This window comes from Ranitomeya imitator, chromosome 2, assembly GCF_032444005.1.
Source record: "Ranitomeya imitator isolate aRanImi1 chromosome 2, aRanImi1.pri, whole genome shotgun sequence".
Taxonomy (NCBI): Eukaryota; Metazoa; Chordata; class Amphibia; order Anura; family Dendrobatidae; genus Ranitomeya; species Ranitomeya imitator.
This window is the reverse complement of record NC_091283.1, coordinates 548734503-548748602: the sequence shown is the minus strand read 5'-3', so window position 1 is coordinate 548748602 and position 14100 is coordinate 548734503.

Genomic DNA, 14100 nt, shown 5'->3' with positions numbered 1-14100 from the left:
ATCAGATAACAACGGCAAGGGGTACTGAAATTTAACCGTGATCTTATTTAGAAGGCGGTAATCTATACAAGGTCTCAGCGAACCATCCTTCTTGGCCACAAAAAAGAACCCTGCTCCTAATGGCGACGATGACGGGCGAATATGCCCCTTCTCCAAGGACTCCTTCACGTAACTCCGCATAGCGGCGTGCTCAGGCACAGATAAATTAAACAGTCGACCCTTTGGGAATTTACTACCAGGAATCAAATCGATAGCACAATCACAATCCCTATGCGGAGGTAGGGTATTGGACTTGGGCTCATCAAATACATCCCGGTAATCAGACAAGAACTCTGGAACCTCAGAAGGGGTGGATGACGAAATAGACAGAAATGGGACATCACCATGTACCCCCTGACAACTCCAGCTGGACACAGACATGGATTTCCAATCTAATACTGGATTATGGACTTGTAGCCATAGCAACCCCAACACGACCACATCATGCAGATTATGCAGCACCAGAAAGCGAATAACCTCCTGATGTGCAGGAGCCATGCACATGGTCAGCTGGGTCCAGTACTGAGGCTTATTCTTGGCCAAAGGCGTAGCATCAATTCCTCTCAATGGAATAGGACTCTGCAAGGGCTCCAAGAAAAACCCACAACGTCTAGCATACTCCAAGTCGATCAAATTCAGGGCAGCGCCTGAATCCACAAATGCCATGACAGAATAAGATGACAAAGAGCAGATCAAGGTAACGGACAAAAGAAATTTTGACTGTACCGTACCAATGGTGGCAGACCTAGCGAACCGCTTAGTGCGCTTAGGACAATCAGAGATAGCATGAGTGGAATCACCACAGTAGAAACACAGCCCATTCAGACGTCTGTGTTCTTGCCGTTCAACTCTGGTCAAAGTCCTATCGCACTGCATAGGCTCAGGTTTATGCTCAGATAATACCGCCAAATGGTGCACAGATTTACGCTCACGCAAGCGTCGACCGATCTGAATGGCCAAAGACATAGAGTCATTCAGACCAGCAGGCATAGGAAATCCCACCATGACATCTTTAAGGGCTTCAGAGAGACCCTTTCTGAAAATAGCTGCGAGCGCACCTTCATTCCATTGAGTGAGTACGGACCACTTTCTAAATTTCTGACAATATACCTCTATCTCATCCTGACCCTGACACAGAGCCAGCAAATTTTTCTCTGCCTGATCCACTGAATTAGGTTCATCGTACAGCAATCCGAGCGCCAGGAAAAACGCATCGATATTACTTAATGCAGGATCTCCTGACGCAAGAGAAAATGCCCAGTCCTGAGGGTCGCCACGTAAAAAAGAAATAATGATCCTAACTTGTTGAACTGGGTCACCAGAGGAGCGAGGTTTCAAAGCCAGAAATAGTTTACAATTATTTTTGAAACTCAGAAATTTAGTTCTATCTCCAAAAAACAAATCAGGAATAGGAATTCTTGGTTCTAACATAGAATTCTGAACCACAAAGTCTTGAATATTTTGTACTCTTGCCGTGAGCTGATCCACACATGAAGACAGACCTTTAATGTCCATCGCTACACCTGTGTCCTGAACCACCCAAATGTCTAGGGGAAAAAAAAGGCAAAACACAGTGCAGAGAAAAAAAAATGGTCTCAGAACTTCTTTTTTCCCTCTATTGAGAATCATTAGTACTTTGGGCCTCCAGTACTGTTATGATCTGGTAATTCAGTACCACAATGGACATAGAAGTCAGAGCACATACAGTGACCTGACAATAACCCAAAAACATAGAACGAGCTCTGAGACGTGGGAACTCTGCTGATTGCAATCCCTAATCCTCTCCAACCACACTAGAGGCAGCCGTGGATTGCGCCTAACGCTCCCTATGCAACTCCGCACAGCCTGAGAAACTAGCTAGCCTGAAGATAGAAAATAAGCCTACCTTGCCTCAGAGAAATACCCCAAAGGAAAAGGCAGCCCCCACATATAATGACTGTGAGTTAAGATGAAAAGACAAACGTAGAGATGAAATAGATTTAGCAAAGTGAGGCCCGACTTTCTGAACAGAGCGAGGATAGGAAAGGTAACTTTGCGGTCAACACAAAACCCTACAAACAACCACGCAAAGGGGGCAAAAAGACCCTCCGTACTGAACTAACGGCACGGAGGTACACCCTCTGCGTCCCAGAGCTTCCAGCAAGCAAGAAAAAACAAATAAGCAAGCTGGACAAAAAAAAACAGCAAACAAATAGCAATAGCAGAACTTAGCTATGCAGAGCAGCAGGCCACAGGAACGATCCAGGAGGAAACAGGTCCAATACTAGAACATTGACTGGAGGCCAGGATCAAAGCACTAGGTGGAGTTAAATAGAGCAGCACCTAACGACTTCACCACATCACCGGAGGAAGGAAACTCAGAAGCCGCAGTACCACTCTCCTCCACCAACGGAAGCTCACAGAGAGAATCAGCCGAAGTACCACTTGTGACCACAGGAGGGAGCTCTGCTACAGCGAAGCTTTCAAAGCCCTGATGGACTACGCTGTACCACGCTACGAGCTACCCAGTCAACACTTCTTTTCGAGAAAAACCATCCCAACCCTCCACCAGCATGTTAAAGAGCGCATCGTCCATGCACTCAGGCAATCTGTGAGTACAAAGGTGCACCTGACAACAGATGCATGGACCAGTAGGCATGGCCAGGGACGTTACGTGTCCATCACGGCACACTGGGTGAATGTTGTGGATGCAGGGTCCACAGGGGACAGCAATTTTGGGGCAGTTCTGCCTAGCCCACGGTCTAGGAAACAGTTGGCTGTAGCCATTCGCACCCCCTCCTCCTTGTCCTCCTGCAGAAGCGAGAGCTCGTCCACAGAACGCAGTCGCACAACCACTCCATCCGCAGCTGCCACTGTTGCACACCAGGTGTCCCATTATGGGGCAGTTACTGCCAAGCGTCAGCAGGCTGTATTGGCTATGAAGTGTTTGGGCGACAACAGACACACCGCGGAAGTTCTGTCTGAGTTCTTGCAGAAAGAAACGCAGTCATGGCTGGGCACTGTAGATCTTGAGGCAGACAAGGTAGTGAGTGATAACGGAAGGAATTTCATGGCTGCCATCTCCCTTTCCCAACTGAAACACATTCCTTGCCTGGCTCACACCTTAAACCTGGTGGTGCAGTGCTTCCTGAAAAGTTATCCGGGGTTATCCGACCTGCTCCTCAAAGTGCGCGGACTTTGCTCGCATATCCGCCGTTCGCCCGTACACTCCAGCCGTATGCAGACCTATCAGCGGTCTTTGAACCTTCATCAGCATCGCCTAATCATCGATGTTGCAACAAGGTGGAACTCAACACTGCACATGCTTCAGAGACTGTGCGAACAGAGGCGTGCTGTTATGTTTTTGTGGGAGGATACACATACACGGGCAGGCAGTAGGATGGCAGACATGGAGTTGTCAGGTGTGCAGTGTTCGAAGGTACAAGACATGTGTCAAGTCCTTCAGTGTTTTGAGGAATGCACATGGCTGGTTAGTGCACACAACGACATAATAAGCATGAGCATCCCCCTAATGCATCTGCTGATGCAAAGTTTGACGCACACAAAGGAGCAGGCGTCTGCAGCTGAGGAAGAGGAAAGCCTTGATGACAGTCAGCCATTGTCTGGTCAGGGCAGTGTACAGGATGAGGTAGCGGGCGAACAGGAGGAGGAAGAGGAGGACGATGAGGATGATGGGGATGAGTATTTTTTTAATGAGGAAGCTTCTCCGGGGCCAATAGCAACTGGTGGCTTTGCAAGGCCGGGTTCAGGTTTTTTTAGGGAGACAAGTGACGTAGATTTGCCTGAAACTGCCCCTCAACCCAGCACAACCACAGATTTGACAACTGGAACTTTGGCCCACATGGTGGATTATGCCTTACGTATCCTCAAAAGGGACCCACGCATTATTAAAATGATGACTGATGACGATTACAGGTTGGCCTGCCTCCTCGCTCCTCGCTATAAAGGCAAATTGCAAAATATTATGCCACATGAGAACCTGGAACAAATATTAGCAACCAAACAATCAACTCTTGTTGACCGTTTGATTCAGGCATTCCCAGCACACAGCGATGGTGAGCGTTATCACACGAGCTGCAGGGGGCAGCAGGCCAGAGATCTTAGAGGTGCACAAATCAGAAGTGGCGTCGGACAGAGAGGTTTTCTGACCAGGTTGTGGAGTGATTTTGCTATGACCGCAGACAGGACAGGTGCTGCAGCATCAATTCAAAGTGACAGGAGGCAACATTTGTCCAGTATGGTTACTAACTATTTTTCATCCCTTATCGACGTTCTCCCTCAACCGTCATTCCCATTTGATTACTGGGCATCCAAATTAGACACCTGGCCAGAATTGGCAGAATATGCATTGCATGAACTTGCTTTCCCAGCAGCTAGTGTCCTATCAGAAAGAGTATTCAGTGCTGCAGGTTCAATATTAACCGAAAAAAGGACTCGTCTGGCTACCCAAAATGTTGATGATCTAACCTTCATTAAAATGAACCACAACTGGATTTCGAATTCTTTTGCCCCACCTTTCCCGGCTGACACCTAGCTTTCCTATGAAAAGGTCTTGCTTGTGGACTGCTCTGACTGACTTTTCCAATCTTGTAATTTGCAGCAGCTGCTTGTCCAGCATATGACATGTTTACACCTCCCAAAATGGCCAAACTTCCCCCACGGGGCCGTGGTCTCGCCACTTGGCGCAAGCACCTGTGAGAGTGCCGTTTGTCTGAAGAGGTGGGTGTGCCCGCTTTTGGTCGACGGCACTGCCACTGAGTCCCTCATAGTACAATAAAGTGTCTCTGGCGGTGGTGGTGCGCACCGAACGTCAGACACACCGTTGTAACATGAGGGGCCCTGGGCCTGTACCGCCGGCCACAAGAGAGTTCCCCCCCAGCTCAAACAGTGCTCTACCACTTGCAAAATGATCTCTCACAGCTCCACCAATGTTTAGTCTATGCGCTGACATCCTTCAATGCCTGGCACTGACAATACCAATGTGTTGACATGTATGATGCTACTTAAAATAGTCAGGGGCAGTGTCCTATATTTACACCAGTAAATACTTTGCGCCAAATTACTAGGTCTGAAACTCAGCAGAGGAGCCCACCCCTGAACCAAAGTATGCCACCCTTTTGTCTTTTGGTTTCGTTGTATTGCGAGACATTAACATCTATTTATTTTTGGTGAGTACTAACTGTCAGACACTCATTACAATAGGCCTCCGCTGACAGCACCAATGCTGCCTGTGTACCCCTGCAAGATAATTCCAAGTGTCTACAGCCTACTTTTGTTTTGTTAGGCCTACTAAGCCTGTCTGCGGTCCATTATAGAAATTGTCCTTCACTGACCACACCACTGCTGCCCGTGTACCCCTGGAACCTTTTTTAAAGTGCTTACAGCCTACTTTTGTTATGTTAGGTCTACTAAGCCTGTCTGCGGTCCCTCCTTCCACTAGTCCTCCACTGACCAGCCCACTGCTGCCCGTGTACCCCTGGAACCTTTTTTAAAGTGCCTACAGCCAACTTTTGCTATGTTAGGCCTACTAAGCCTGTCTGCGGTCCCTCCTTCCACTAGTCCTCCACTGACCAAACCACTGCTGCTCGTGTACCCCTGGAACCTATTTTAAAGTGCCTACAGCCTACTTTTGTTATGTTAGGCCTACTAAGCCTGTCTGCAGTCCATTATAGAAATTGTCCTTCACTGACCACACCACTGCTGCCCGTGTACCCCTGGAACCTTTTTTAAAGTGCCTACAGCCTACTTTTGTTATGTTAGGCCTATTAAGCCTTTCTGCGGTCTCTCCTTCCACTAGTCCTCCACTGACCACACCACTGCTGCCCGTGTACCCCTGGAACCTTTTTTAAAGTGCCTACAGCCAACTGTTGTTATGTTAGGCCTAATAAACCTGTCTGCGGTCCATTATAGAAATTGTCCTTCACTGACCACACCACTGCTGCCCGTGTACCCCTGGAACCTTTTTTAAAGTGCCTACAGCCAACTTTTGTTATGTTAGGCCTACTAAGCCTGTCTGCGGTCCCTCCTTCCAATAGTCCTCCACTGACCACACCACTGCTGCCCGTGTACCCCTGGAACCTATTTTAAAGTGCCTACAGCCAACTTTTGTTATGTTACGCCTACTAAGCCTGTCTGCGTTCCATTATAGAAATTGTCCTTCACTGACCACACCACTGCTGCCCGTGTACTCCTGGAACCTTTTTTAAAGTGCCTACAGCCAACTTTTGTTATGTTAGGCCTACTAAGCCTGTCTGCGGTTCCTCCTTCCAATAGTCCTCCACTGACCACACCACTGCTGCCCGTGTACCCCTAGAACCTATTTTAAATTGCATAGAGCATCCTTTTTTTAATTGTTGGCGTACTAAGTCTGTCTGCGGTCCATAATTGAAAATGTCCTCCACTGACCAGAGCAATGCTGCCTGTGTACCCCTGTAACCTTTTTTAAACGGCATTGAGCCAAATTTTTTGTTTAAGGCCAACTACCTGTGTCTGTCTGCGCCACTCAATACAGCTGTCCTCCTCTGAAAAAAGCTGAGCGTCAATAGTCTGGTTTTCAGCCTATAGGAATTTGAAAACTGCATTGGGGCTACTACTTCGGTAGGGCCTACTAACGGTGTCTGCCGCTCCAAGGTGTTCTCCTGGTTGCCTCTCCATAGCTTCGATCTTCTAGCTCTCGTTTAGTAGTTGTTGAACACAACACTGCATTAGGCCTACAAGTTGGGTCTGGGTTGTAGAGACGGTGTCTTCCACTCCAAGGTGTTCTCCAGGTTTCCTCTCCATAGCTTCTATCTTCTAGCTCTCGTTTAGTAGTTGTTGAACACAACACTGCATTAGGCCTACAAGTTGGGTCTGGGTTGTAGAGATGGTGTCTTCCGCTCCAAGGTGTTCTCCAGGTTTCCTCTCCATAGCTTCGATCTTCTAGCTCTCGTTTAGTAGTTGTTGAACACAACACTGCATTAGGCCTACAAGTTGGGTCTGGGTTGTAGAGACGGTGTCTTCCGCTCCAAGGTGTCCTCCAGGTTTCCTCTCCATAGCTTCGATCTTCTAGCTCTCGTTTAGTAGAGGTTGAAAACAACACTGCATTAGGCCTACAAGTTGGGTCCGGGTTGTAGAGACGGTGTCTGCCGCTCCAAGGTGTTCTCCAGGTTTCCTCTCAATAGCTTCGATCTTCTAGCTCTTGTTTAGTAGTTGTTGAAAACAACACTGCATTAGGCCTACAAGTTGGGTCTGGGTTGTAGAGACGGTGTCTGCCGCTCCAAGGTGTTCTCCAGGTTTCCTCTCCATAGCTTCGATCTTCTAGCTCTTGTTTAGTAGTTGTTGAAAACAACACTGCATTAGGCCTACAAGTTGGGTCTGGGTTGTAGAGACGGTGTCTGCCGCTCCAAGGTGTTCTCCAGGTTTCCTCTCCATAGCTTCGATCTTCTAGCTCTCATTTAGTAGTTGTTGAAAACAACACTGCATTAGGCCTACAAGTTGGGTCTGGGTTGTAGAGACGGTGTCTGCCTCTCCAAGGTGTTCTCCAGGTTTCCTCTCCATAGCTTCGATCTTCTAGCTCTCGTTTAGTAGTTGTTGAAAACAACACTGCATTAGGCCTACAAGTTGGGTCTGGGTTGTAGAGACGGTGTCTGCCGCTCCAAGGTGTTCTACAGGTTGCCTCTCCATTGCTTCAATCTTCATGCTCGTCTTAAGTAGTTGTTGAAACAACACTACATTCGGCCTACAAGTTGGGTCTGGGTTGTAGAGACGGTGTCTTCCGCTCCAAGGTGTTCTCCAGGTTGCCTCTCCATAGCTTCGATCTTCTAGCTCTCGTTTAGTAGTTGTTGAACACAACACTGCATTAGGCCTACAAGTTGAGTCTGGGTTGTAGAGACGGTGTCTTCCGCTCCAAGGTGTTCTCCAGGTTGCCGCTCCATAGCTTCGATCTTCTAGCTCTCGTTTAGTAGTTGTTGAAAACAACACTGCAATAGGCCTACAAGTTGGGTCTGGGTTGTAGAGATGGTGTCTGCCGCTCCAAGGTGTTCTCCTGGTTTCCTCTCCATAGCTTCGATCGTCTAGCTCTCGTTTAGTAGTTGTTGAAAACAACACTGCATTAGGCCTACAAGTTGGGTCTGGGTTGTAGAGACGGTGTCTGCCGCTCCAAGGTGTTCTCCAGGTTTCCTCTCCATAGCTTCGATCTTCTAGCTCTCGTTTAGTAGTTGTTGAACACAACACTGCATTAGGCCTACAAGTTGGGTCTGGGTTGTAGAGACGGTGTCTTCCGCTGCAAGGTGTTCTCCAGGTTGCCTCTCCATAGCTTCGATCTTCTAGCTCTCGTTTAGTAGTTGTTGAAAACAAAACTGTATTAGGCCTACAAGTTGGGTCTGGGTTGTAGAGACGGTGTCTGCCGCTCCAAGGTGTTCTCCAGGTTGCCTCTCCATAGTTTCGATCTTCTAGCTCTCGTTCAAGTTGGGTCTGGGTTGTAGAGACGGTGTCTTCCGCTCCAAGGTGTTCTACAGGTTGCCTCTCCATTGCTTCAATCTTCATGCTCGTCTTAAGTAGTTGTTGAAAAAACACTACATTAGGCCTACAAGTTGGGTCTGGGTTGTAGAGACGGTGTCTTCCGCTCCAAGGTGTTCTCCAGGTTTCCTCTCCATAGCTTCGATCTTCTAGCTCTCGTTTAGTAGTTGTTGAAAACAACACTGCATTAGGCCTACAAGTTGGGTCTGGGTTGTAGAGACGGTGTCTGCCGCTCCAAGGTGTTCTCCAGGTTGCCTCTCCATAGCTTCGATCTTCTAGCTCTCGTTTAGTAGTTGTTGAAAACAACACTGCATTAGGCCTACAAGTTGGGTCTGGGTTGTAGAGACGGTGTCTGCCGCTCCAAGGTGTTCTCCAGGTTTCCTCTCCATAGCTTCGATCTTCTAGCTCTCATTTAGTAGTTGTTGAAAACAACACTGCATTAGGCCTACAAGTTGGGTCTGGGTTGTAGAGACGGTGTCTGCCGCTCCAAGGTGTTCTCCAGGTTTCCTCTCCATAGCTTCGATCTTCTAGCTCTCGCTTAGTAGTTGTTGAAAACAACACTGCATTAGGCCTACAAGTTGGGTCTGGGTTGTAGTGACGGTGTCTGCCGCTCCAAGGTGTTCTACAGGTTGCCTCTCCATTGCTTCAATCTTCATGCTCGTCTTAAGTAGTTGTTGAAACAACACTACATTCGGCCTACAAGTTGGGTCTGGGTTGTAGAGACGGTGTCTTCCGCTCCAAGGTGTTCTCCAGGTTGCCTCTCCATAGCTTCGATCTTCTAGCTCTCGTTTAGTAGTTGTTGAACACAGCACTGCATTAGGCCTACAAGTTGAGTCTGGGTTGTAGAGACGGTGTCTTCCGCTCCAAGGTGTTCTCCAGGTTGCCTCTCCATGGCTTCGATCTTCTAGCTCTCGTTTAGTAGTTGTTGAAAACAACACTGCATTAGGCCCACAACTTGGGTCTGGGTTGTAGAGACGGTGTCTTCCGCTCCAAGGTGTTCTACAGGTTACCTCTCCATTGCTTCAATCTTCATGCTCGTCTTAAGTAGTTGTTGAAACAACACTACATTAGGCCTACAAGTTGGGTCTGGGTCGTAGAGATGGTGTCTGCCGCTCCAAGGTGTTCTCCAGGTTGCCTCCCCATTGCTTCAATCTTCATGCTCGTCTTAAGTAGTTGTTGAAACAACACTACATTAGGCCTACAAGTTGGGTCTGGGTCGTAGAGACGGTGTCTGCTGCTCCAAGGTGTTCTCCAGGTTGCCACATAATCGAAGCTGCATAGAGCCTATTTTGTTATTTTACGCCTACTAAGTCTTTCTGCGGTCCCTCCTTCCAATTGTCCTTCACTGAGCACACCAATGCAGACTGTGTACCCATGTAACCTTTTTTAAACCTGTGTCGAGCCAACTTTGTGGTGTAAGGTCTACTTGTAGTGTCTGGCTGCGCCACTCAATACAGCTGTCCTCTTTACAAAAAATGACCTACAATTATCTGGTTTTCAACCTATTGGAATTGTAAAACTGCAGTGGGCCTACTAGTTGGGTTGGGGCCTTCTATCGGTGTCTGCCGCTCCTTGCTGTTCTCCTCCAGTGAACAAAGCTGTGCCACCTGTTTACTACTGTTGCCAATTTTGAACTGCATTTAGACTACTTACTGATTTGGGCCTACTCTCTGTGTCAGCCTCTCATTCCAGTTGTCCTCCACTGAACAAAGCAATGCCCCCTGGTTAGTCCTGTTACCAATTTTGAACTGCATTTAGCCCACTTTATTCTTTGGGCCCATATCTGTTTCCCCCTCATCCTGCCCATTGCCCAGCCAGTGATAGACGAGTCTGCTGTTACATTGACCCATAACGCAACATTCCCCATGCACGCTACACTGCAAGATTGTGACCCTGCTGAAAGTCAGGTTCCCCTTCCCGCATACCATACCACCTTACACGGGGACAAAGAGGAAGGTGCAGATGAAGGTGCAGGTTCCTTCATCAGGTGGGGGGAGGAATACTCATTGGCGACGTCACTGGCACAGGGCCCCTCATAGTATGCAAAAGTGTCGCTGCCGGTGGGAGGCGCCCCCGCCGTGCAAACACACCGCCGTACTTTGAGGGGCCCTGTGCCAGTGCCAATGCCAACGAGTGGGCCCCCCCTGCTTGCTCAGGATCACAGCACTTGCAAAGTTGAAATACTTACCTCTCCCTGCTCCACTGCCGTGACGTGGTCCAGATTTCCTGGGCCCACTAATTACTTGAACCAGCCCTACCCCCCACAACTTTAGCCAAATGACCCCCAATTTCCAATGCCTTACTATTATTATAAGGTAAATTTAGATTGACAAGCTTCAGTAACAAGAATGTATGTTTTTTGCCATTAAAATGGGCACTGTAGGTGTTTGCCTGGCCTCCACTCACTGCCGACTATGCTCCCCCATTGACTTGCATTGGGTTTCGTGTTTCGGTTGATCCCCGACTTTTCGCGATAATCGACCGATTCCACTCAACTCGACTTTTGAGATAGTCAAGGTCGCTCAACCCTAGTCTGATCCGTTAAGGATCAGACTGTGTATGCCGATCGCGTCGCTGAAAAGGGGAGCCATGTTACAGAACCCCCCAGCACCAAGAATGTTATGCAGTATATGTATGTATAATAGTTGTCATGTGAAATGCATCAGTCCACAGGCTGCGCCCCTGGACAAGATATTCTCTTTCTGACCTTCCCCTACCTTTGTAATTCCCACAGTAAGTAGCGGCAGGCTCCAGCCCCCTGCGGCTATTGTAATGTATGTCTGGCCAGCTGTTTTCCTATTGGCCTGCCCTGTGTATCTGTGTTATATATTCTGTGTGCTGTAAATAAAGGTTGCTCTTAGACTGGAAATACGTGGGGTACCAGTCAGCTTTTATATGCTCTCATGTAATCAATTTCTGCCAGCGTCCTTCATTCAGAATCTAGCAAAAGCAGATTGGACCTCCTGAAACACGGGGCGGTACTGAAAGAGTTACCCCAGCTTGGTAGACCCCGTTACAATATCCATCTTTTTGATCGCGTGTTATTCCACTTTTCGCCGGTATGATAATAATGCATTGTTTTTTGCCTTGTTTTTTATTAATTTTTTTTGCGGTGTTCACTGAAGTGGTTAACTAGTAGGATAGTTTTATAGAGCAGGTCGTTACAGACGCGGCAATACCAAATATGTGTACTTTTACTGTTTTTTATTTACATAAATAAATGGATTTATTAGGAAATATATATTTTTTTTCCTTATTTGGGGATGTTTTTTTTTATACATTCTATCTTTTTTCACTTTCTAATATTGTCCCAGGGTGGGACATCACTATATTAGATCAGATCGCTGATCTGACACTTTGCATAGCATTGTGTCAGATCAGCGATCTGACAGGCAGTACAGGAGGCTTTCCGGCGACTGCTCTGAGCAGGTGCCGGCAAAATACCTCACTTCAGGACCCGGAAGGAGCCCCGTGGCCATTTTGGATCTGGGGACTCCATCCAAAACACCGGAACAACGCGATCCATCGCGTTGTTCCGGTGGGAGAGCGCTGGGAGCCCCCGTCCCTGCGCGATGCCCCTCTATGTCGCTGTCACTACTGACAGCGGCATCAGAGGGGTTAAATGCCCATGATCTGCGCTAGCGCAGATCGTGGGCACTGCTGCGGGGTGTCAGCTGTCAGCTGACACCCGCACGCGATCGCCGCTGCGCTCAGCGTGAGGCCGCGCGATCGTGCCGCCATACTAGTACTGAGGTTTGCGGGAACTCAGTTCCCACAGAGCAGTATTAGTACGGCGCATGTCAGGAAGGGGTTAAACCATTGTGGATCTGTGCACAAAGTTCATGGGACAGGCAGGTGCAGGAGGAATGCGGGGAAGGACGACGTCTGTTTCACGTTTTGCACTTGTATATTTTTTTAAAAAAATGTGCTTTTGGCAAATGTGTTTGTTAAATCACGTGCAGTCATTAAGCCCCTATAAAGGAAGTGACATCATCTGATTACTCACATGGACCCATAGAAGCATCTCCAGCATTCCTCCTGCACCCACCTGTCCCTTGAACTTTGTCCACAGATCCACAATGGTTTAATAAAGGAGTTCGTTGAAACAGCTGATGGGTGAGTGCTGCATCTTTTCTGCTCTTGCACATTTTTTAGACGGATGTTTTTTTCCTTCATGCTGTGCACCTATGCCCAGAGCTTATATACAGCTGTTCTTAAAGTGGCGGCCATTCAGAACGACAGGTGTTAAATTTTCATGACCTTGGTGCCATTCATTTTTTTCTTTTTCTTCTTTTTTGTGGAATTTAAAATATTATACTTACCGTATATACTCGAGTATAAGCCGAGATTTTCAGCCCAAATTTTTGGGCTGAAAGTGCCCCTCTCGGCTTATACTCGAGTCAAGGTGGGTGGCAGGGTCGGCGGGTGAGGGGGAGAGGGCGCTGAGGCATACTTACCTAGTCCCAGCGATCCTGGCGCTGTCCCTGCCATCCCACGGTCTTCGGTGCTGCAGTTCTTCCCCTCTTCAGCGGTCACGTGGGACCGCTCATTAGAAAAATGAATAGGCGGCTCCACCTCCCATAGGGGTGGAGCCGCGTATTCATTTCTCTAATCAGCGGTGCCGGTGACCGCTGATAGAGGAAGAGGCTGCGGCACCGAAGACAGCTGTGACAGGCAGAGTGAGCGTCAGGATCGCTGGGACTAGGTAAGTATTTTATATTCACCTGTCCGCGTTCCAGCCGCCGGGCATCGCTCCATCTTCCCGGCGCCTCCATCTTCCCGGCGTCTGCGCTCTGACTGTTCAGGTCAGAGGGCGCGATGACGCATATAGTGTGCGCGGCGCCCTCTGCCTGATCAGTCAGAGCAGAGACGCCTGGAAGATGGAGGCGCCGGGACCGGACGCTGGGAGCTGCAAGCAAGAGAGGTGAGTATGTGTTTTTTTTTTTTTTTAATTGCAGCAGCAGCAGCGGCACAGATTTATGTGGAGCATCTATGGGACAAAATGAACGGTGCAGAGCACTATATGGGGCACAGCTATGGGGCAAAATGAACGGTGCAGAGCACTATATGGGGCACAGCTATGGGACAAAATGAACGGTGCAGAGCAGAGCACTGTATGGGGCATAGATATGGGGCAATATGAACGGTGCAGAGCATATATGGGGCACAGATATGGGACAATAATGAACGGTGCCGAGCACAGTATGGGGCAGAGCTATGGGGCAGTATGAACGGTGCAGAGCACAGTATGGGGCAGAGCTATGGGACAAAATGAACGGTGCAGAGCATATATGGGGCACAGATATGGGGCACAGATATGGGGCAATAATGAACGGTGCCGAGCACTATATGGGGCACAGATATGGGACAATAAAGAACGGTGCAGAGCATATATGGGGCACAGATATGGGGCAATAATGAACGGTGCAGAGCACTGTATGGGGCAGAGCTATGGGACAAAATGATCGGTGCAGAGCAGAGCACTGTATGGGGCACAGATATGGGGCAATATGAACGGTGCAGAGCATATATGGGGCACAGATATGGGACAATAATGAACGGTGC